Source organism: Eptatretus burgeri, chromosome 11 (genome assembly GCF_056783735.1).
Source record: "Eptatretus burgeri isolate ZD-2024b chromosome 11, Ebu_testis_v1, whole genome shotgun sequence".
Lineage (NCBI taxonomy): Eukaryota > Metazoa > Chordata > Myxini > Myxiniformes > Myxinidae > Eptatretus > Eptatretus burgeri.
Window position 1 is genome coordinate 44226320 of NC_140971.1, and position 26510 is coordinate 44252829.

Consider the following 26510-nt stretch of genomic DNA (forward strand, 5'->3'; position numbering starts at 1 on the left):
TGGAGATACCATCGTGACAGGGCAATAAATTTGTCCATTGAATGTAAAGTACAGCAAGAGTACAAATATATCTGTATCGTCTGCTACCACGAGTGCCTTATTAGGCTTTACAGATGCGATTTCTGCACAATGATGGTATCACCCCCTTCCTGGTTTGTGGTCATATCACGCCTAATAACCACACTTTGGTTGATCTCCACTGGAACAGAGTCACTTCCAGCTTATGGTGAGGGATGTCATTTTTGTGGTTACCATGGCAACATTAAACAATTTATTTATCAAATTTAACCCACCATGATCTCAGAGTTTGAAAACATTTAACAGATCAGAAATGCACAGTTTTATGTTATATATCTTCAGCGCTTATTTCAAACATCACAATTGCATTGGTTGTCATGGTTACCATGGCACCATAACTTCATTACTCAATTCTATTTTATGTAAAACATTGTCATTAGTTCATGTATAGAAAAACAACAAAATAATGCTACAATAAACATTTTCTTGAAATTATGGCAATTTGGTTGTTTAATCATAGTTACTATAGTAACGGTACAACAAATACTTCACAAACCCTTTTTATTTAAATTAGTGGACCCTAATACATATATGACATCCAAAAACTCATAGGTCTATAGCAGAAAACACTGAAATAACATGAATTTTCTACTTTTAGTCGATTTTGGCAGCCATCTTGGATGCCATCTTGAATATTTCAAATTGCTTAAGGGTGACAGGTTCACACCCACCTGGATATCATTAGATACACCCCAGAGAATTATCAGCAGAGAAAAAAACTTTATCAGAGATGTTAGGGTTACCCCCCTCAGCTGCTGGACTAGACGGCGGTCTCCTTGGGTTAACCTGAGTTCACCCTTCGGGTGGGTGCCTGGAATGGCTCATCCCAAAGAGAGGATGATCACCTGTCTCTGCTAACATCTGAGCCCAAGCGTTTGAACATCGGTATTGCAGCACTCTTTGAGATTCGGAGACCAGATAGTGGCCATATCAAGGCGGGTGGTTACACCTACTATTGGTCTGGTCGCTCTGATGGTTACCATGCCAAAGGAGTTGCTGTAGCTGTGTCCAATAAGCTGACTCCAATGATAATTGAGTAAACACCGTTCAACGAGCGTATTATGAGATGAAGGATTCGTCACTCCTTGCGTGTTATTTCCCTGGTCTCTGTATATGCTCCGACTGAGGCGAGTGATCTCATCATGAAGGACGCATTCTATGCCACGCTCGAGTCTGTCGTTGATCAGTGCCCCAGGTGAGATACTCTTCGAGTCTTCCATTGACAGGAACCGAAAGGGATGGTGATGAGATGTTTTAGTCCCCATGGGTCTTGAACAGTGAACCAGAATAGCATCAATTCCCTTGAGTTTGCAAGAAATCATGGACTTAGGGTGGCTGCTTCATGGTTTCAGCGCCCACAGGCTCATCGCTGGACTTGGTATTCCAACACTGGTGGTGTGTCAAAGCAGATTGACCATGTGCTCATTGATGGTCGCTGGAGGATGATCCAGAACTGCACGGTCTTCCGGAGTTCTCAGTTCCTAAATACCGACCATAGTCTTGTGGTACCAACTCTGAAGTTGTAGATTAAATCTTGGAGAATGGTACCATCCCAGCCGAGGCTGGATATTGGCAAGCTGAAGAGTGAGAGGGTAGCTGAGGATTTCGAAAACAGGCTGAGTGGGGATTTTCTCCCCACCTATCCCCTTTCCTTCCATACAAGCAAATGTAAAATTGAGACTGATTTTCTCCCCCTCCCATACAAGCAAATGTAAAACTGACTTACTGTTTGAAGCACTTCTTCCCCCTTCTTATTTTCATTCCACTCAATGAGCGAACCAATGAATATTTGTTCATGTTCTACTTTCGGGAATAACTTAATTTTATTATACCATTCATTTACTTCAGTTTTGTAAAATGGGGAGGTGTTTTTAAGAACACAGTCGTGCTGTGAAAATGAGGAAGTATTATGTGTTCATCTCTCATTACATGGTTAAATCATCAGAACACTAACAGAACAAAGTTTAGCTAAAAACAGCTATTAAATGTAGGTTTTATTAAAATCATTCATAGCAAGATGTTTCATTTTTGTGTTAAAATGAGTCATTTTGGAGTCAGCCAAGCTGCCTCACCCGAACCAAGCTCATAAATTCCGGTCATTTCCGATGTGGGAACACACCCTGACAAAACCATTGTTGTGAAATCTCCCATTACATCATCAAGTTGCTTATTTAAACCAACTTGTGTGCCCAGCATGTTTCATTCAGAAAATGGATTGTGCAGAGTACTCCACCTTATGGATCAATCGTTTTCACAAGATGAGAGGTGAGATTCTCAACCCAATTCATGATTTGTTGTTTAAAACAGAATTAAATTACCATACGACTAATAATTAATTATTGTTTTTTTTCTAACAGGTTGTCCCCAATAAGAACATCGTTGATAACTGATGTTGAAAATGAGTTATCTGAATTACATGACGAGTGGATAAAAATGAATGACTTTCTTGAAGACATTTATTCGTTTCGGAAAGAAATGAATGATATTATTGTTGGCTGGAAAGAATTACTCTCACGTCCTTTGATCTTGAATGACCCGAATCCAAGGTGAGAAATTATCACTTTGTCTCTGTCTCCGTGTGTGTGTGTGTATATATATATATATATGTGTATGTGTATGTGTATGTGTATGTGTATGTGTATGTGTATGTGTATGTGTATGTGTATGTGTATGTGTATGTGTATGTGTATGTGTATGTGTATGTGTATGTGTATGTGTATGTGTGTGTGTGTGTGTGTGTGTGTGTGTGTGTGTGTCCTTCTCTCTGTCTCTGTCTGTCTGTCTGTCTGTCTGTCTGTCTGTCTGTCTGTCTGTCTGTCTGTCTGTCTGTCTGTCTGTCTGTCTCTCTCTCTCTCTCTCTCTCTCTCTCTCTCTCTCTCTCTCTCTCTCTCTCTCTCTCTCTCTCTCTCTCTCTCTCTCTCTCTCTCTCTCTCTCTGTCTCTCTCTGTCTCTCTCTGTCTCTGTCTCTCTCTCTATCTATCTGTCTCTGTCTCTTTCTATTCTCCTTATACACAACCTTTTATTTGGCGTGGTGGTAATGAATTTAAAAGCAATACCACAACTTGCTGGTAATTTTTGACTCCTTGATTTTTATTTTCAGCATTAAAACTGAATCATACATGGGTGAATTTCGCAACCTTGAATGGGAAGATGTTGAAATTCCATGGGGTGATGACTCATTTTCAACTTGTTCCAGTTTTAATGCTCATCTCGATGAAATGGACACAAAACTCTATCTTCTGGAGGTAAATGTTTAATTTATTATTTTATTAATATCATAATATAATCATCTTTATATACCCTAATTGTTCTTCACTCTTTGTTTTGAACAGAATATGTTGATCGAGTTTCAAAATCACAAGACATCTGAAGCAGACTGCTGGGAAAGATCGTCCATTCTCGCAACTGAATATTTACCCAAAGAAAAATGTTTAATATTTTCAATCTTGATTAATTATATTTGCTATGCTTTCAATTATTTAATTCTTAATTATAAAAAAAGAATAAAGGAAGTGCAAAGGAGGAAGGGGGGTAGGTGAGCTCCCCCAATGATCCACCACCCCCTCATCCCACCCCCTCCCTCCCCGTGTGTGTGTGGGAAAGGGTGGGGGTGGGATGAGGGGAGTGGTGGGTCAAAGGTGGGCGTGCACGGGGGGGGGCTTATGTGGGTGGAGCTTGTGTGCATGGGGTTTGTGTGGATGTGGTGTGTGTGGGTGGAGCAATTTTTTTTAATTAAATAAACATGTTGTGTGTGGGGAACTAATCAACTAATCACTAATGATGTGGATATGATGGATGTGGATGTGGTTTATGTGGGTGGTGTTTACATGGGTGGAGCTTGTGTGGGTGGGGCTTGTGTGGATGTGGCTTTTGTGGGTGGGGCTTGTGTGGGTGGGTGGGGCTTGTGTGGATGTGGTTTGTGTGGGTGGGGCTTGTGTGGGCGTAGTCAAAAAGGGGTGGAGTTAAGAAAGGGTGGAGTCAAAATGTTTTCTTTTTGATTTTTTATTTTATTTATGAGCCTTTCCACAGTAATGGGTAACCATTGTGTTACATACATAGTCCACATTAAGTGTGTCCAGTTTATCTTGCAAATGAGGGGAAAAAGAAGACTGACCCCTCCACTTCTGGAATCCAACAGTAAGAAGATAATCTAACCCAGCACAATTTATTGATGGAGTGTTCTTCACGCATAGCGTAGGCTCTCGTAGTGATGATTATTAAACGACCTCTAACCTGCTCAAAGCCTTCTCTAACAAACGTGACTTTGTACCGCAATCGGAAAGCCAGATTTTTTTACAGCTTTTATGGTGATATGGACTTACCATTAATGTTATCCTTTCTTACACATTTGTCATTTAGGTTAAGTTATGTTATCACAAAAATAACAAGACCGTATTTTTAAAGGTTGTGCAGCTTGAGCATTTTGTTTCTTTCATGACGAATTGACCGATAGCATAACGATTGTAACTCTGTTTTCAACCCCCCAGCATTCACATTAAAGTATATTTTTGGCAAATTCAGGGTGTCATAAGTAAAGTCTTTTTACACATATAATCTAAACCAGTCTCAATCAAAAACGTATGTGTTCATATAAAACTCTTGGTAAATCTATGTAGTTTTTAATATAACACTTAAGACAAATATTTATTCCCATCACAGTGAATAAAATTTTATCTGCACACTTTAATTTTAGGACAATCGCGGTTTTTGCTATAAATAGTATATATCTACATTTATATACACCTCAAAACATGTTAGTGGTATTCTATAGATACTTTCAGAATTCTGTGATAGCTCCTGAAGATCTGCTTCTTCTTCATCTTCTTCTTTCGGCTGCTCCCGTTAGGGGTCGCCACAGCGGATCATCCGTTATGATCCGCAAACTGATTTGGCAAAGGTTTTACACCAGATGCCCTTCCTGACACAACCCTGGTCACCTCTTACGACACAGGATAAGGATTGGGTTTTGCCATGATTCTAGGCTGCCCGACACCCTCTCATAGCATGGCCCAGCACAGAGCTCCCATCCTCAAGCAATCCTCCAACCCAAGCCTCCGGTTTAGCCGGATTACAGGCACATGCCACAACGCCCGGTCGTGATAGCTCCTGAAGATAAGACCCTTAAATGTAGCATATTACTGTGGAACAGCCCTGATCTTTGTCTTTTGTAATTCCTGTGAATAAAATGAACATAAAATCTCTTCCCCCTTTAAATCACATAATTTGTATGTCCAAGGTTTTTTTTTCAATTTATCTTTGTCTTTTGCAATTCCTGTGAATAAAATGAACCTAAAATCTCTTCCCCTTCTAAATCATATACCTTATAAGCCCAAGGAACTGTATCTATTACATCAACGATTTAAAAAAGTTCATTTGTCCATCGCTTAGTATAACCTTTTTCAAAATGACATTTCCACCAGTATATTCTTACTATATCACCAACTTTGAACTTAGGCTTTCTGACATTAATCTCTTTTTCATATTCTAATTTTGTAAATGTTTCTGATGGTTTAGTATTTGTTGAGGTGTGAATTGTATCATTATACTTATCGACAATATCCTGAATTAAAGATAACCATTGTTGAGAACCGAGTTGAGTGAATTTTTTATATAGTCTCTCTTTTAAAGTGCAATTGAATCATTCAATAATAACCACTTTTCCTTCATTAAAGGTGCTGTATAATATAATGTTGTTATTTTAAAGAAAATTCATAAATGTTTTGTTGTAGAACTCTGTACCCTTATCAGTCCATAATTTTTTAGGTTTTCGCTTACTTTTATTAAATATATGTTGGAAGGCTAACATGAGTGTATTCCCGGTTTTGTTTTTCAAAGGGACGACCCACGCATATCTACTCCTCAAATCAATAACGGTTAAAGCATACTTGCAACCCTTTTCATTATTGAGTTGAATTATATAAACCAATAATCACAAAGTTTCATAGAAGGAAGGTTTATTCCAAGGAAGTTGATTATATCAAGTCCGCTGATATAATTGATCAGCCAATTGCTCTTCAATCTTAATGACATCATTAGAGCCTATAAGTTTTTTGAATTTCCAAGCCCAAGTTTCAATTTAGCACTGATCATCTTCTTCACGATGAACCGATCAACTTTTTCTCTCAAGGTTGGATTTTGTATCAGAGACAAATTACACAACATTTCTCAATCGGCTTCATGTTTTTCTTCCATAATCAATATCATGACTCATGCACACTTCATCAACCCCATTGATAGGTTTGCTCCACGGCTTGCGATTGTCAGCCTCATCTAATCTTTTATTCAAGTTTGTTCCGAGACCACAGAAAGAATACCCTGGTAGATGTAATTCCCCTGGTATTTCAGTAGTTGTAAATTTACTTCCTGATAAAAACTTTTGTATATTTCCCCCATGTTTGTGTTTGGATATAAATTTACTCCTTTTGGAGCCACACACCAAACATATGCCTTTTTGTATAACCCCTCTATTTTTACTTTTAAAAGATGAGATATTTTTAGTACAGTCAAAGCTCGTTACTATGCCACCTCGCTTCTATGCCACTCTCGCTATTATACCACTTTTGCTCGGTCCCGACAAAATTCAATACAAAATAAATTTACTATGCCACCCCCTACTCTCGCTACCATGCCACTACTGTGTGACTGTTAAAAGGCACGAGTCATGAAAAAGTCTGTATTGCGCAGTGCTCGATTATCACACTCACGTCCAAAGGCGAAGCGACGAACTACAGTCCAGCTGCGCACAACATAACTCAATACGTACGCGCATAGTCAGACTGTGTCAAAACACGCGAGTCTTCTCCCCGATGCCAGCCACAACAAGCCAATCACAACACGCACAACGAGACACAAAAAAGCGCGAGCACACACACACAGACACGCAGGCACACGTACAACAGTGACATCATTTTTTTTCAAATTCAGCCCATAATGTCAGCTCAGAAACGCAAGCGAACCGACTTTACGCTGAAGGAGAAGAAGGAGATCATCGATGCCGCGAAGAAGGAGCCGAATCAGTCCAAGTTGGCCAGGGAGATTAGCGAGAAATGGGGCATCGAAGTTAAGAGAACCACCGTGAAGGGCATTCTCAGCAAGAAGGATGCAATCGAGGCTGCAATCAAAGCTGGATTTCCATCGAAGTGCATGAAGTTGACGCAGGCTCACGACCAGAAGCTTGATGAGGGAGTGCTCATGTGGCTGAAGCAATCAAGAGGACAGAATGTGCCTGTCAGCGGCGATCTGATCAAGGAGAAGGCGATGAAACTGGCCGAGCTGATGCACATCCCAGACTTCATGGCGAGCGACGGTTGGTTGGGCAATTTCAAGAAGCGCCACGGCATCACGTTCAAGACAGTGCAGGGCGAAGCTGGAGCGGTGGATTCGCAATCCCTTCTTGAGTGGCAACAACAGGTTCTCCGGCCCTTACTCGGGCAGTTCTCCGCAGACGACGTCTTCAACCTGGACGAGACTGGACTCTTCTGGCAGCTGCTTCCGAACAAGACCATGGCTTGCAGGGGAGAGCGGTGTACTGGAGGAAAGAAAAGCAAGCAAAGGATCACTCTTCTGGTTGGGGCAAACATGAGCGGCAGCGAGAAGTTCCCTCTTCTGGTGATTGGCAATTCCAAGAAAACCCCATGCCTTCAAGAACAAAGAGATCCCGGTCAATTACAAGGCGAACTCGAAGGCGTGGATGACGGCGGAGCTTTTCAAGATGTTGCGTGCGTGGGACGGACGACTCGGCCAGCAGGGACGCAGAGTGCTGGTCTGTCTCGATAACCTCTCTGGCCACCCTCCCGAGCTCGAGCTGAACAACATCCAACTGGTCTTCTTCCCACCCAACACGACAGCCAATTCGCAACCAATGGATCAGGGAATCATAGAGAACCTCAAGCGCCACAACAAGAAGCTCCTGCTATGCCGCCGGCTTGAGGCCATAGACGAGGGAAAGGAGTTCAAGTTCACGTTGCTCGACGCTCTACACGTCGCCCGGCGTGCCTGGGAGCAGGTCGGCAAGTCGACGATCAGGAACTGTTTTGCGAAGGCCAAGTTCATCGAAGAGGAGATCCAAACTGAGCCACAGGATGCGGAGCTGCCCGACATCTGGGAAGCTCTGCCTGCCGAGGAAAAGATGCACGAGAACGAGGAGATCGAGCTGTCTGACTTTCTCGAAGCCGACGAGCGCCTCGCGACTGGCGGGTATTTCACGCTGGAGGAGATTGCAGAGGAGATTCTGTGCAGTGAGGAGCCGGTGGAAAGCGAAGATGACGAGGTAATTGTCGAGGAGGAAATCGTTCCGTTCGAGGAAGCCCAGCGCGCTTGTAGCACCGTCCGGAAGTTCATGCAGCAGAGAAGTGGGAAGCCCGGTGTGATGCAAGCGTGCGATCGGCTAGACAACGAGATGCACGAGATCCGCCGAAAGAAGATGCGCCAGCCGACGATTCTTGAAAGCTTTGTGTGTCGTGAATTTCTCGCCATGCCATATGTTAGTGTGTGAACTCTGTTAGTGTGGATATGTTCTCCGTTCGCTTAGCTTATACAACAGTCGTGCCTTTTACTTGCTGGAATAAATTTTGTCTAAAGATAACTACAGATGGGTAACTTGAGGAAATAAGGTCGTTTTTACAAAATCTCGTTACTATGCCACTCTCGCTACTATGCCACTTTTGCTCGGTCCCGACAGGTGGCATAGTAACGAGCTTTGACTGTATTAGTTTTCTTTCTACATTTGAGATAATAACTCATTTATTTATGAGAAAAATTCCTACAGAGTGTGAAAACCTTTTTAGTTTCCAACATGCACATTTGAATCTTAATTTTTAAAACATAAACAATCCTCAGAAATGTCTTCACACTCTCCTCCATTTATTTAAGAAAAAAAATGTAAAACTTTAATTAAAGTCAATCACACCAACATCATCAATAATATAGTATTTTCCTTCTTTCCCTTCGTTATCTCCACTTTCTCGTTTCTATCTTCTCCCTGAAACTGATGTTAATAGTCTTGACGCAAATATTTCTAATACAGTAGACTTGCCAATTCTTTGTTTTCCTCCTCGCTGCGTTGAGATTTATTTATTTTCTGTAATACCTTCAATCTTTTGAAAATCTCTCTGGTTTCCATATTTTTATATTTATTTATTCTCTTTTTCCACCCTCTCCTTCTCCTCCTTCTCTCTCTTCTCCCTTGCCTCCTTCTCTCTCTTCTCCCTTGCCTCCTTCTCTCTCTCTCTTCTCCCTTGCCTCCTTCTCTCTCTTCTCCCTTGCCTCCTTCTCTCTCTTCTCCCTTGCCTCCTTCTCTCTCTTCTCCCTTGCCTCCTTCTCTCTCTTCTCCCTTGCCTCTTTCTCTCTTCTCCCTCTCCTCCTTCTCTCTCTTCTCTCTCCTCCTTCTATCTTCTCCCTCTCCTCCTTCTCTCTTGTCTCAGTTTCTTCAACTCCTTCTTCATCCCTTACTATCCTTGAAACACTTACACCCCATAGAATATCATACATATATTCATCAGGATTTCTTGTTATCCTTGCATCCAAAAATATCTTTTTTTTACAACAGGAAACCAATAAAATTTCTTCTGAATTTCTAAAAGAGCCATGCATTTTCTTAACTTGAATTTTTTTTCATTATTTAACATTTTAATTAAATCCAAAGTTGTTGGTTTATTAACATCAGTATAAAGCAAATCTTTTATTGAAAATACCTCATTCTTATGTTGCAGAACATATTCATTAAAATACCGAATACCCTTTTCTTGAGGGTATGCTTGGACACAGAAATGATAATTTTCTTGAAGCCTTCTTGCTGTCATTTATGTATTAGAAATATATGACAGATTAATATAAAGACAGGAAATACCTCCCCATCTTCCCATAGTTAAATCATTTTGTATTTCCTTAGTTATTATATATAATCCTGTTCTTTGTGTTTTCATGATATAAACTATGGCAAAACGATGATTCATTTTACCCTTATTAAATTCTATTATATGTTATTTGCGAATCGTGCTTCCACAAAACTCATTCTCGGCACCAAGTGGATAATATTCTGCCTTAAGAGACTGATTTAATTGTTCCAGGTTTCTAGGTTAATTTTAAATGACCAATTATACCCTAAATCATTCATATCACACCCCCATTGTTCTATTCTCATACAAACGATATGCCCTTCTTTAAAAAAAAATTGTTTTAATTGGAACTGTGAATTCTGTATGACCTGGAGATAAAATCAACACTTCTGTATCTTTGGAATACACAGCCGTTTTATTTAAGGATATATATTGTGATAAATCACTTAATTTCACAAAGTCATTCGCGTCAGTCGGGCTTGGATAATTTATTAATTCATAAGCATTTTTCATATTAATATTTTTTGCTATACTATATTTCTCTCGTTCAGCCTGTGCCTTTGTGTAATAATTTGATAAATCAATATTCAGTTCTTGGGATACACCAAAGATAGAACCATCTTTACCAACATAAGTAATTTATATTAGATTAGATATAATGTCATTAAAAAAATTATTTTTGTTTCGTTGAAATAACACATAAAGACATAATTGACCACAACACTTGGAATTTAATTATTGGACTTGAAATGTTTGATAAACACCATTCTGTAAGAATTTTATTACTTCAACAAGTGGTGGAACACCAAAACAATAAAATAATATTTGTCTTGACTATTAAAAATACAAACCCAATGAGAACTGTTCCCATTATTATCTTCTAAGTTCATAATAATATTCTTTGTATGTTTAGGCACGTTTGTTAATTCGTCTCTCATACAAATAACCACATAATGATTTTTTTATTTCTTACAATATTTGATAAGTTCTAAATTTGATGTTGTATTCTCTTCCAAATTCTTTAAACCACTCATCAATGCTCATTTATTTATTAGAAAGATATAATCCATTACCCCTTTTAGTTAATTTTACACCTGCTTGTGCAATAGAAGAAAGCATATCTCCAACGAACAATCTCGCTTTATCAGGCAGACTTTCAAATTTTTCTGCAAAATCTAGAATTACACCATTTCCACGAATTTGTTTCTCCAACTCTTTGTTCGGTCTTTCCAATTCTTTTTGAGTCAGAGTTGAGCCTTCCTTCCGTTGGCAGTTTTCACCGCTGCTGAAATACCACCCGTCAATGCTCTAGCCGCACTTAAACCAGCAAATAAAGGAATTAGAAATGGGAGAAATCCTCCACTCATCTCTCTTATTGAATATTTCTTCAACATTGGTTTTGACATTTTAAATTTAGGTGAGCCAGTATCGTTCAAGATTTTCACCTGTTCTCTTGTGAGCAAAACATCAATTCTTACTGCTCCATTTCTCTGAATTGTATTAACGTTAATCGTACATGACTTTTGATTTTGAACACAAGATGATAGTTTATGAAGATTGATTTGATTTGATAACATATACTTTACCACTCATTTATTTAACAAAAAAATTATGTGAGACAAATCATAACACCATTATCTGTATTAATCTGTAATTCTGTTTCCTCCAAAAGCAAACAATATGCATCAACTTCTTCATTCTCTCCTCTTTCAATGTAGAGGGAAGTATCCACTCGATTAGACCTTATAGTTTCCTTTTGAGCACTCAGGTCAATCGCACAGATTGTATACAGACTTTTAAATGCTGTCATATCCAAAATAGGATCTTTATTTCCATTGCTTTCACACACCTTTTGGTAAGACTTGTATGCTTCAGCATAATCATTTTTTTCCAAATTAATTTCCAATCTATCTCGTGGATAAAATGTTCCATCTGGAGAAATGCGAAGTTGTTTCACCTCAGCATTATCACTCAATGCATTATTCTTATAAGTAGCAGTATCACCATCTGCTTTTTTAAAATGAGCCTCAGATATTGTGGCTTTCCTTCCAGAACACCCTAATTCCACATGTTTGTGGTTTGGTTCAGTTTAACGTGTTGACATCTTCTTTTGAGGTATGATACATTGAGTGGATTCTTTGAGTTAAGTCTTCTATTCAACATCTCTTCTGTTTTAAGATTAGGAATATATTCCCTAATATGCCAACTAATTTCATCAATAACAAATTTATTCTGAGCAGCAAAAGCATTAGCCACACCAAAAAGCAATCCATTTTGATTATCATTCCTTTGCAGTTTAAATCTAATTTTAAGACCACACAGAACTTTATCATGATCACAAAATCCAAATATACTTTTAAGAGGAACTACCACAGTAAAACTATTACCTGCTTTTGTATCATCATTATACATTCCTTTCCTTTGTCTATATCAAGCATCTGTGTTTGTTCCCATTGACATATCAGGAATAAAACCTTTGACAGCCCCTTTCCCATTCTATCACCAAGTGAATATAGTGTAGGTTTCATCATTTCAGATGTAGCAGACATAATAAACCACTTCAACATCTTGTGTTCCAATGTCAAAACGAACACTATCAAACATTTTCCAGAAGAAATCATTTACGAGTGTAGCACGTGTGTTAGTCGCAGCCTTAGTGAATGTAAATTTACACAACAAGAAACTTTCGGTGAAATTCAAATAAGTTTGTTGATTATTTATTTCAAAACTTTTTATTCTATTTGCAATCGAGTCTGTTCCAGTTATTGCATTTACCCTGAAGTAGTCTTCTTTTTTCATAGAGTTTGAGATGACAATGGTATCATCGAAATCATCGATACTATCAATTGCTTCCATACTTGTATTTATTGAGGAAAAAAGATGTAAAAACTTTTGAAATCCTGACCCAAGTACAGTCAACCCCCGCTTTATCGCGGTTCACCTAATATCGCTCCCCCGATTCATCGCGGGTTTTCCCATGGAACGTAACTAATTTTTTCTGCGGATTCCCCCGGTACATCGCGGTAATAATATATAAAATATAAATTATTTAAGCAATAAATTATAACGCGTGGTGCTCGACCAGTCGCACAACGCACGAGAAAAAGTTTCGCTTGTGAACTTCGAATATTTTCTACGTTTTTTCTCCAAGCCCCACGATGCCGCCCAAATGCCCTGCACCTTCTCAGGCTTCTGACAAGGAACCGAAGCACCAGAGGAAGGTCCTGGGATGCTCCAGGAGAAGGTTAAGGAGCTCGATATATGCTTCGGGAAGGAAAAAGGTTTGCCGCCGTTGGACGAGCACTGCTCGTACCCAGCACCTCAAAACCCAACAGACCAGACGAGTCGATCTCCGGCACCTCAAACCCAATCACTGCCAAACCGACCAGACCAGACGAGTCGATCTCAGGCACCTCAAACCCGATCACTCCCAAACCGACCAGACCAGACGAGTCGATTTTTGGGGGAGGCGTCCATTCATCATGGATTTTCACTTAGCGCGGGGAGGTTTGGAAGGTAACCCCTGCGAGAAACAGGGGATTACTGTATTTGAATTATTTTCTGTCATTCTTGGGGAGACAACTGAGTTTTGCCTTTCTTAATTTGTTTTATTGCTTGTAATTTATGAGATTCCTTTTGGGCATCTTGTGTACTCTTTATAGCACCTGCTACATTTCCCACAGCAGAAGCAATTAAACCGATTAGGTCTTTATGTTGAAGAATAGTTGAACCTATACCCATTAGAGTATCAATTATCCCATCTCCTTTTTTTCTAAATTGATGTCCCTTTGTCTCTTAGGTTTATAGTATCGTCAACCAAGATACATATCTTCACCCTTGTAGTATGGGGGAAAGGAACATCCCATCCCCTGTAATTATTTTATATTTTCCCAACTCGTGTTTCCTCACAATAACCATCGTATTTATTTATTGGAAAACTTCACGTAGGTGAATTCTGATGGATATAATTTCTCCATTAAAATAAATCATACAATTATCTTGGTCGGTTATCATAAAATTTACTCTGTATATGGTTTTTCCTCACACAGGTAGATAAATCAGATTTTTGGGTTCCATATTAAATTTATAACCAATTTGGGTTGAGTATGCACTGAATGAAAATATTGTATTTGTTCTTATTCTATCATTATAAGCGCCATCAATCAAATCACAGTGAATTAATACCGAATTTATGCCTGAGGATATTTGAATAACATTATCACTGTAAAACGTCCCATTAGTTTCAATCTTTTTTGAGGAGAAACCCAATAACTCTCTAAATGAATTATCAATTGTGAACTCAACCTTGCAGTTATTTTTTCGTTTAATCGTTGATTTTGAAGTATGTTTTTGAATATCTATAACAATATTTTTTGGTTCATCACCCTGTTCTTTCATAAGACGAGCAATTTCGGAAGATATTTGAGAAATCTCATATGCTCTGGGTGAAACTGTTATCGTTTTGTATCCACTTCCCGGATTACAACTAAACTTGTCATTTTTCTCGGTGATATTAAATAAGGTATTATAAGTTTCCATGGACAATAAAGACGACTCATATTCTTTTGTTGCGTCAAGTTGTAGTGGGTAGGGGAATGAAGATGTGTGGTCGCTTGTTGTGAAATTGAAACTAAGGATTGTGCTTCTCATCTTATTTAATATGAGATAAAATGTCTTCATATTGAGATTTATTAATTATTTTCATGTTCATCAACTGGTCTAAAATGGCTGATGCTTCATTAAAACAATTGTTATTTCCAGCCTTCTTACTACCTGTCAGCAATAACAGTCAATTAACTAATTCTGATGGGTCATTTGGAAGAAAACTAACACCTGAACCAAGGCCACTTAAAGCCTCAATAATGTTTCTCCTTTTCATTCTTCCTTCCTTTACCGGCCACAAACACTCCATAATCAAGCGAGTTTAATAAATCAATATATGCTCTCGCATCCTCATTTTTTATATCCAATGGTTTATCAAAATACTTTGATTCACCCCTCACAGTTGAAACTTGTTTTCCATCTTTTGTTAGAAGAAACAACAATCTCGGAGTTAGTTTAACAGGGGGTTGAGCAGAACTCAAGAACCTTAATTCATCATTAAATATCAATCCCTTTTCTTGAACAAGATGAAATATTACTGGTTGTTCTGTTGGAATGAGTCCTACTTTAGTTTTGAATCCGCTGAATATTCATTGTTTTGAAGAGCCTTCACAATATAATCAGGGGGTTGATTCATCTCTTCCAGTTGTTGAAATAATCCTTCCTCATCATATTCTAATTCTCCTATATGCTCAAATTCTTCCTCCGCCATTTGACTGAAATCTTTTAACATTTGAAAATTTTTAGGAGTATATTTTATTGTGGAAACTGTGGAAGCATCTATAATTTTTTCTTGGGAAGTTTTGAAAAATGGTTTAAAATTTTTTTCTTCTTTTCTTTCAAATGCTTCTTCACCCGATAGTCTCTGTCTGTGTTTCTTCTTTATGTCTTCCTGTTGTTTTACAACTTTTGAAACCAATTCTTGATGTTCCTGAAATCTTCTTGCTCTTTCTTTCACATCCATTTATTTATTGGAAAATATCATTTAATGAATTGTAAAGATCAACAGGGAAATTTTCCTTTTCTTCATCATCCAAGTAGATGTGTTCAAATATATCATTTCTTTAAATATTTTATCAAATTCTTTATTGACATTAATACGAGTTGTAATTTCTTCTTCACTAATACTTGTATCTCTGATTTTCATACATTTCTGTTGAGTTTCTTCATCAACATCAAAACCGAATGATAAAATCTTAAGCTCATTACCACTCAGATGTTTAATAATTTGTCTCATTCCTTCTGGATTAGTTTCTAATATCCCAAGACCACCAAATTGTAGTGTATTTAACTCACTCTTACAGTGTGAATATTTTGTTGTACCAAGAGAAACCTCCTCAAATATTTGACCTTCATTCCTCAATCGCATATGTTCCTCCACTGAAATATAGTAATAATCTTCACCTTCTACTTCTCCAGGTCTTATTGCTCTAGTTGTTGCTGATACAATACAAACTGCATGGTGCTTTTTAAGCAAATTTACAATATTCTCATTTGTACTATACAAGATCCTTGATTTATTAAAAAAATTTCCAGAAGAAGATTTACCCACAAGATTTATAATATATTATACAGTAATACCTTGACATACGAATGCACTAACTTACGAGTATTCCGAGTTACGAGCCGTTGCTCGGACGATTTTTTGGTTTGTGTTACGAGTCTAGATCCGAGTTACGATTGGAGCGAGCATTGAGACGCGCGCAGCCAAGCAAGTGAACACCCGCATCTCCCGCCTTTTCACGCATCTCCCGCCACTCACTCGTTCAGTTCTCTTGGTAATCTCATTGAGTAGGGTCATCCTACTCGTAGTAATCTGCATTGTGTTTAGCTCTTGTTTTTTCATTGGTGCAGTTATTTTGTTCGGAATAAAAATAAAAGGGAATAAAAAAATAAAATGTAAAAAAAAATTGCAGCAATTAAGTTTATCGATAAAGTGAATTAAAAAAAAAAATTGTATCAATTACGTTTCGCGATAAAGTGTGATGAGACCTTCAAATCTCCTCCACCTATCTCCTCCACCACCACCTCCACCACTGCCGCCACCTCCACCGCCACCTCCACCAGAATCTTCCGTAAGCCAAAGTCGTCTCATCTCTAAGGTAAATACACTTTATAAAACCAGTTTATTTATTTATACTCTATTTTATTATCTTTGTATTATGTTTTGTATTAATTATTTATTATTCATAAATACATTTCTCATTTTAAAAACTACGTAACAAAAAAATTAGGGTGTTTTTTGGGGGGCTGGAACTGATTAATGGTATTTTAATTGATTTCAATTGGGAAATTTTTTTGATATACGAGCAAACTGAGTTACGAGCTCGGTCACAGAACGAATGAAACTCGTATGTCAAGGTATTACTGTAGTTGTCATTTATATATGTAATTGCTTATAAAATAAAAAATACATCCCTTAATATCTCATCTTGTTTCACAACAATATATTTATATTTTTCAGTCGTGTGCTTCATGTAATCCCCAAATTCCTTTTTATGACATAATGTAGAACAATTGTCTCTCCAAAAATGGTTTATATCTATTGAATATATATATATATATATATATATATATATACATATATATACATATATATATATACATATATATATATATATATATACATATATATATATATATATATATATATACATATATATATATATACATATATATACATATATATATATACATATATATATACATATATACATATATATACATATATATACATATATATATATACATATATATACATATATATACATATATATACATATATACATATATATACATATATATACATATATATATATATATATATATATATATATATATATATATATATATATATATATATATATATATATATATATATATATATATATATATATCCCGGTGTTGGCGCAGTCGTTAGGCCAGCGGTTTGGGATCCAAAAGGTCCCGAGTTCAAGCCCCGTTGGGCCACTGAATTAATACACCAGGGGGTTGACTCAGCCTGTCATCCTTCCGAGGTCGGCGAAGTGAGTACCAGTGTACTGGGCCAGTGTATACCCTGGTTAAAATAGGTGTACCATATCCCTGTGTCGTAAGAGGCGACCAGGGTTGCGTCAGGAAGGGCATCCGGCGTAAAACATGTGCCAAATCACTATGCGGATCATGCGGATGATTCGCTGTGGCGACCCCAAAAGGGAGCAGCTGAAAGAAGAAGAAGATATATATATATATATATATATATATATATATATATATATATATATATATATATATATATATATATATATATATATATATATACATATACATATATATATATATATATATATATATATATATATATATATATATATATATATTAAAGGTAATTCTAAAATGATCCTTAACTACTATTGAATGAAATATCTTCACGTGATATATTAACATCCTTTACTCATCAGGATTTATTTCATTTCATCAACCTCAGCAAAAGCTTTCTGCGACTCATTAGGACTGACTCAATCGGTCAACTTCCCGACCCGGATCTCAACCAATGGTACTCGATCTCTTCTGGATCTGGATGAAATTTTGACAAATTTCCCTGACAATATCTGCTGCTCTTCCTTCGCTCCAATCGGTTCTTCTGACCACGTCCTTGTCAAAGTGGACATCTCTCTGGCTGTTATCAGAGAACCACCTCACCGCCATCGAGTCTGGCATTTCACTCAAGCCGACTGGCAGGGTCTCCGAGCAGCCATCAAACTTACAGACTGGTCTCCTATCACTACTTTCTCAGACATCAACTCATCCTGGGAATTCTTTCAAAGAAACTTGCTGTCCCTCATGCACAGATTTATCCCCTCTCGTTTTCAGTTGTCCTACCCTTCCTCCCACCCTTGGTTTACTGAAGCTTGTGGCGAGGCAGTTGTCCTGAAACAACTTGCCTTTGCTTCATGGAAAGCAAACCCAACCGAGGGCAATCTCAGTTCCTTCCACAAAGCTCGGAACAAGTGTGTATCTACCCTCAGGAGAGCCAGAAAACAATATCTTTCTCATCTCAAGTCTGAACTCTCAAACCTCTCTCACTCCTCAAAATCCTGGTGGAGTGTAATCAAATCTGTTTCTGGTGTATGTTCCCCCTCCATCCCTCCCTTACCTCAAATGGCCGCACTGCTGATACCACACGTGATAAAGCTAAATGTCTAAACTCGGTGTTTGCAGCTAAATCTTGTGTACTAAATCCATCACTTTCTCAACCCACTTTACCCAGTCGCACCCAACTGTCCCTGGATTCTGTATCCTTTTCTCCTGACAAGGTGGAGAGCTTGCTTTCAAACCTCGAGTCAGATTCTGCAACCGGTCCAGACGGCATCAGCCCACGTGTCCTCAAAGCCTGCTCTTCTGCTCTTGCTCACCCTCTCTCTGTTCTATTCACCCTCTCATTTGCCCAAGGTCATCTGCCATCTGCTTGGAAATCTCCTAGCATCACTGCCCTGCATAAAAAGGTGCAAAAACAGATCCCTGTAACTACAGACCAATCAGCCTTCTCCCAATCATCAGCAAGGTTATGGAATCCATCATCGCTTCAGACATGAAATCCTTCCTCTTCTCCAATTGCTTGATTTCCAATCATCAAGTTGGTTTCAGACCAGGTCACTCTGCCCTGGATATGCTGCTTCTGCTCTCCCATCAATGGATGGAGGTCCTCAATGCCAGACAGGAAATCCGAGCCGTATCCCTGGACATATCACGTGCTTTTGACACAGTCTGGCACCCTGCACTACTCACCAAACTCTCTTCCCATGGTATTCAAAGCCATCTCCACTCATGGCTCGCAGACTTCCTCTCCTGTCGCAGTCAACGTGTGGCCCTAAATGGAGTTCTTTCATCCCCTCTTCCTGTGCAGGCTGGAGTTCCTCAAGGTCGCGTTCTGGGCCCTGTTCTTTTTCTGGTTTTCATCAATGATCTCTCCGACTCTCTGGAAAATCCTCTATTTCTCTTTGCCGATGACTCCACCCTCTGCCGTACCATCTGTCATCCCTCAGACCGGCAAGCAGCAGCTTCTTCGCTCACTGCATATCTGGATAAAATCACAAACTGGTTCAACACGTGGAACATGTCTTTCAATCCAGACAAATATCACACTCTCACTATGTCTCTTCGAAAGGACCGTTTAGAAACCCCTCCCCCCCCCCCCCGGCCATCCACTTTCTCAACAATCCTCTGGAAGAAGTCTTTTCTTTCAAGCTTCTGGGTCTCACTATCTGCCATGACCTTTCCTGGGAAAGTCACATTTCCAACCTCACCTCAAAAGCCAGTCGCCGACTGGGAATCCTCCAATGTGCAAAGTCCTTCCTCAGCCCTCTTGAGCTCCTGATCACTTACAAAGCTTTTGTCCATAGCCTGATGGAGTACTGCTCTCCCCTCTGGGCTGGTGCTCCTGCCTCCCACCTTTCTCGGCTTCACGCTGTCAAAACCAGGGCATTTAAGACCATCGGCATCTCCCGCAATGAAGCTGAGTCTTTGGGCCTCTCACTCAATCACCACAGGTTGGTCGGTTGTCTTTCTGTCTTCTACCGACTCCTCTCCAGCCTTGCCCCCCCCCCCCTGCTCTCTCTGCGATTTGTCCCCACCACATTTCCACAGTGCGCTCAAGGTCTGCCAACAACCCCCTTCTGGTAAAACTACCAAAATCACGAATCACTGCTCACCTTCACTCTTTCATTCCTCTTTTTTCCTGCCTTTGGAATAAACTTCCTCACTCTATTTTTCCCATTCTTCCCTCCAGGCTTTCAAAACAGCTGTTCACCACCACCTCTTATCTTCCCCCATCCAAATCCTCGATCTTTTCTACCCCCGATAATCCACCCAAGCCCACTTCCTTCAATTCCCCTGCTTTCCTTCCTGAAAGTCCCTGTAATGTCCATCTTCTCTTCGCCATGTTCCCCGTCCCATCCCCATCCTTCTCCCTTCTACAGTTCACCTAATGTGTCTGTTCCCCACTGTTTTGTCCCTTCCACTCCCGCCCCTCTTGTCTCATGCCCCCTTGCTGTGAGTTGTGTGTTCGCTCTCATACGAGCCTCGACAAGGTATACAAAAAAAAATAACAATAATAATCATAAAAATTTTCGTTTTTTTTAATTAGCATTTATAAAATTCAAAATCAGACTTACATTGACAGAAAATGTACAAACTATACATATAATGACACACAAGTACACTTAATATGGAAGAAAGTGCCTTCTCAATTACTTTCATTTCAATTTCAGAGAAATATAGATAAATCGTTGTTTCTGGCAACAACCAACTTCAGTTGCTCCAGCAGTCGCTGTTTTCCTTCGTCTTTTTAATGTTGAATTTCACATTAACGGTACTTGTGCATCATTATATGTATCGTTTGTCCATTTTCTGTCAATGTAAGTCTGATTTTGAATTTAAAAAATGCAAATTAAAAAACTTAAATTTTGATTATTTTTTTTCCTTAAAATTGAGATAGTATAAAATCTTGACCTGATTGAGAGAAATGAGATACATTTCTAAATTCAGCATGCAAAAAACATATGAGTACCATTGAGAAACCAAGACCTCTGAAATGACGCAGACCAGTGTAATCTATCAGTTAATGTATATGGATTAACGGAACCAAACAAAGTTCAGATATTAAAAGTTCAGTTCAGATATTAAAAGTTCAAAGTTCAGATATTCAGGGCATGTACTCGTGTGTGTGTGTATATATATATATATATATATATATATATATATATATATATATATATATATATATATATATATATATATATATATATACATATACATATACATATATATATATATATATATATATATATATATATATATATATATATATTGTTGTGGTTACCAAATTCGCAAACCACCATTCAGGTCCCTTAGGTGAGGTATCTCGGTAAGTGCATGTGTAGTTAGGCCCAAACCCGTTGTCTAGTGGGAATACATGTCATTTATACGTGCTGCGACTCTTCAGGATAGCCGTTTTTCTTTTACTATCTTTATTTTGGACCAACCGCCATGATTACCACCACAACCACAACATCAACCACCAACCACAACACCGCTTCACCACAACCGCCACGACCTTCACGTCACACCTCGCAACCGTAGCATCGCCACCGTTCTTGCCCCGCTGTGGGTACCGGTGTTGGACTCGTGCAGGGCGCACGTTGAACAGCGTGTACAAAATCACGGATTTTGTGCTTCAAAAACGGATCAAAAACGACACACGCCCACTTTTTGCCGTCCAATCGGTGAGCGAGGGGCGATTTGGCCCCGCCTCCAGAACGATCGATATATGCAAATTTGTGGATCAAAAAGCCTTCACGCCCACTTTTTCTCGGGCCAATGGGGAGCGAGGTGAAAGGTCAAAGGGAGGGGGTCAAAGGCGAAGCTACGGGGGGATAAAAGGACCGTGTTCGTCAGTCAGAGGAGTGTGGAAGTCTGGAGCCCGAAGCCTGCAGTAGCTGGAGAAGCTGAAGAGAGTCCAGAGGCGGGGAGTAGGGTCGATCGGAGAGTCCAAACGGGAGAGTCCAAAGAAGAGTCCAACGGGAGAGTCCAAAGAAGAGTCCAACGGGAGAGTCCAAAGAAGAGTCCAGAGTCGGAGAGTCCAGAGGCGGAGAGGCGGCAGCGGCGAAGGCAGACGAGGGGGTGCTCGCGTCGGTGCCGGGAGCTGCACGCCCGAGGGAGGCCGGCAGCGCGACCTGGCCGAGGTGGAGACGCACACCAGGGATAATAAAGATCCTCTATACCCCGAGCATCAGCAACCCCCTCCTGTTTCCCCCCGCGCTGAGATAGTGCGACCAAGGGGGCCCCCTATCCCACCCCCTACCAGACACTCCGCGAGGCCCGCGGATTTGAGGCGCCATCGCCGCTCCGCGTCTCATCACCAGACGGGTAGGCGCGACCCGGTCTCGGCCTCAGGCCCGCCTCATCCTTGAGGGTATTTCTTTTCCTTGGTTTTGGGTATGTGTTGTCGGCGCCGTCTGTGAAGTAGAACTGTATAAGTGTTGCCGTGTGCTCGGTAGTCGGTATTAGCTCTGCATTGTCTTCGCTTTTACATTTGCTTTTTGTGTAAATGGAATTGTGTTTTCTTTTTTTTGTGTGCTTTTGGTGGAATTGAATATGTGTGCTTCCCGTGTGCCGCGAATAAATGTGCTTTATTATTGAACTGTTCTCCCGCTTCGCTTCGTTTTTTCCTCCATTGAATCCCCATCTTGCTTCACGTAAAGGGTTGGTAGTGGGCTGAATACGCCCGATAATTAATCGAACCGTCGAGGTCGACGATAACACCGCTCGGTTATTCTGATAGTACGGAACGGGTCGCTTAAGTGGCCCGTGTCCAAAGTCGACCTGCGGCGAGGTGCGATCGCCCGGTCTACCCTCCGCGTGGGTACTTAGGTAGGTCGACCCGGCGAGCAACCCTATCCCACGCGGGGGCTGATTGGCTCGATCGCGGTGAGACCGAAAGGTCCACCCGTGACTGGTTCCCGGCGTTAGTCCGAGAGGGTCACGACTGGATTGTCCGTCCGGTGGGCGACGTGCCGCGATTCGAGTTACGTGGCCGTCAGCACGCCGGCGGGCGCGAATACCACAACAATATATATATATATATATATATATATATATATACACATATACATATATATATATATATATATATATATATATATATATATATATATATATATATATATATATACATATACATCTATAATTCCAGCAGTGTATATATACATGTATATATATACATATATATATACATATATATATACATATATATATATATATACATATATATATATATATATACATATACATATACATATACATATACATATACATATACATATACATATATATATATATATACATATACATATATATATAAATAAATATATGTACATATATGTATATATATATATATATATATATATATATATATATATATATATATATATATATTAGTGTGTGTGTGTGTATAAATGGTTAGGGTAGTTTGCTTGGGATCCTTTGGTCCTGAGTTGAAATCCCACTTTCCTGTTGAATTTATACCAGGTGGGGTTTACTCAGCCTCTCATCCTTCTGAGGTCAGCAAAATGTGTACCAGCTTGCTGGGATTATTGAGGCATTTGAGTGTCCTGTGTCAGAGTGGTGACCTGTCAAGGATTGTGCCCAACAGCCCAGGACAGTGCTTTGGAAAAACCAACAATGCAGAGTGTGGTTCCACTGGAATGGATACACACACACACACACACACACACACACACACACACACACACACACACACACACACACACACACACACACACACACACACCATTCCACTTTTTAAGGTCTTTATTTTGACTCATCTGGTCAATATTTATTGACCTTTCTGTTAATTTTCCAACATCAGTACAACCTGTTGTCTTCCTGCATTTTGAGAACATGAGCCACGCTTGGCTTGGGAAAGTCCAACGCAAATAATATTGTGAACCCTGGCACCCCCATAACAATTTCACGTTTACGGTGAGTTGGCTCTTTGCCTCGTGGTATCTTGATTACACCTAGATTAAGCGCCTGTTGCACACCTTTATATAAAGCACAAGCTGCTTTATATTGTGGGAAATTATGCATGTGTATAATATGGTGGGAGAGAGTTCATGGTAAGTTTGTATGTGCCATACCATTTGTTAATAAAGTGCCTGCAGGCCTATATTATATCATGCAGTCATGATATTTGGCAAACTGGGACAGAAATAAGAACCACTGTGAAGAATGCACTTCATTACTGAACTGGATTTGATGAATTCACTTGAGGAATAACATCTGCAGTTTACATACTATGCAGAGTTTTAGATGCAGAACCGAGGTCTGAGGTCTAGCTTTAGGGCTGAGCTTGTTGGGCTGGGTTTATGAGACTGTATTTATAACTATCTGGTGAACTGTTGAAGTGGAGATGAGCTCGATGGATTTGTGGCTGTACGATTGATGGTTGGGGGTTGGAGTTGGGTTTTGGGTTGAAAGAGAAAGAGAGGAGAGAAGACTGTGAAGGGATGCGAGTGCTAGAAATCGATGGCCGTAATTAGTTTGGAGCTCTCCAAGCACCTCCCTTGACTAGACTCGGTGAACAACGTGAGCTCGTTGTGTGCTGCTCAGGAAGCTAAGGGAGAAGGAATGGTACTGCTTGACGTTTGCTGTCACTGGAGCCTGGAGGTATCATTTTGGTGAGCATTATGGCCTGACAAGGCATGACCATCCCACCAGATATTCCCCGGTCCCAGTGTGAACTCCTCAGAGTGAGGACCCTGGGACACCTCAGCAAAGCCATTGAGAGAGCTGCCTACATAATTTGACGAAATCTCCCTTTTTGGTGCGAGATCACTCGACATCGATTTCCGGCTGTGTTATTTGCAGTCAGAGAGCTCTGAGCGTCACGACTGATATTGATCACTCTATTTTGCCAATGCTCGTGGGTGTGAACCACGTGGGCTTCGTACACCCCACCAAATTCCCTGAGAAAATGGCGGCCAACCTGTTTGTATTCTTTTTTTTAAGCCATTGTATTTTTGGCACGTTTTCCGGTTCAATCTTCAATCGACATGCACCGATGAACTCCACAATAACAAATTTAATGAACCACTTCTGCGCTTGAGAGCAGAAAATGGCATCTTTGTAAATTTGAACTAGGTTATAGTTATCATCTAGTTTTATAGGCCGCACCTTAACGAACACATGTTGGTTGGTCCTGCTATGAAAGCAAGAAGTTTTCAAGGAAGCAGATTCACTGGAGAGGGGGAGAGAGAGAGAGAGAGAGAGAGAGAGAGAGAGAGAGGGAGAGAGGGAGAGAGGGAGAGAGGGAGAGAGGGAGAGAGGGAGAGAGGGAGAGAGGGAGAGAGGGAGAGAGGGAGAGAGGGAGAGAGGGAGAGAGGGAGAGAGGGAGAGAGCGCTCCTCTGCAGGAAGATTAAATTTTAATTCTGCAGAGGGTTTTCTAACCGATTGCTCCAATTACCACTACCTTTAGGGTATCCTCAGACAATGCATTATGATCATTAACGTACAGTCGATGTCATAGCGTGGAATAAATTGGGGATCAAGTTTCCGTGTTACACTCTCGATAAAGTCTGCTTTTACTCGTACCTTCAGATGCGCAGTCTTAATTTGCTTCTAATAAAGGGACATTCATGAATTACGTTCATGCCTACTTCTCCATTCCATTAGTAAAGGCCCATGAATCAAAACTTTTAAGAACGAGTCACAATAAATGTTGAGAGGAGGCACATAGTAAACTTGTGTGCATAATAATTGTGTTCCCATATGCATATTCAGACGATTGGGACTTGACTTGCCAACGTGGGCAGGTTATAGTGCTTATTACCTGCAATGTATTCCGCAGCAGTTATCGAGCGCCTCCCTTTGGCATGTAATTCATATCAGCTTTGCATTAACCTTTCACACGGAAAAAGGAAACCGCCAACTTTCCGCGCCATTATGATTAGATTTATTAGTGCGGGCGGTGTGTTGATTTATTCAGCAGCTGGCAGCGAGCCCAGGGCATCATGTGCACGAAGTAGTTGATGTTCGCACACTCGCGGTTGGGGAGGAATGAAGATGGGTTGGTGGTTGGGAAAAGAGGCAGGAACACATCTGTTACCCCCTCGCCTCCCTACACCTCCCTCCCCCCCCCAACCCCTTGTTGCATCGTTGTGCATCAAGAGAAAGGGAAACCACGATTATGATGATACATTTGATATAATCATCGTGGTTGCTCTTAGTCGTGGAAGACGGCTGTTCGTAAATGACAAGCAAACACCTGGGAACGTGAATTGTTTGCAGTGTCGGAGCTGCTGCCCAGACAGCAAACGCACTGTGAAATAGCAAAAAATAGCAAAGAAGTGTATGTTACCTGGTGTAAAGGTATAAACTGTGCCATCAAGGGTTATCCAAAAAGAAGAGACCACTTGCGAGGCAGAGTTTCGAGCAGCGATTTATAACTTGGTCAG

At 40.0% G+C, this 26510-nt stretch overlaps 2 long non-coding RNA genes across 6 annotated transcripts in view; one reads left to right on the forward strand and one right to left on the reverse strand.

Annotated features, from left to right (window-relative positions):
• Positions 1-26510, reverse strand: part of LOC147016970 (uncharacterized) — a 242185-nt gene that overhangs the window by 31803 nt on the left and 183872 nt on the right. The gene's annotated exons all lie outside the window — the stretch shown is intronic.
• LOC147016971 (uncharacterized) lies at positions 2440-3601 on the forward strand. Its single transcript, XR_015049705.1, has 3 exons — positions 2440-2624; positions 3179-3323; positions 3411-3601. It is a non-coding gene; the product is annotated as an uncharacterized LOC147016971 (long non-coding RNA).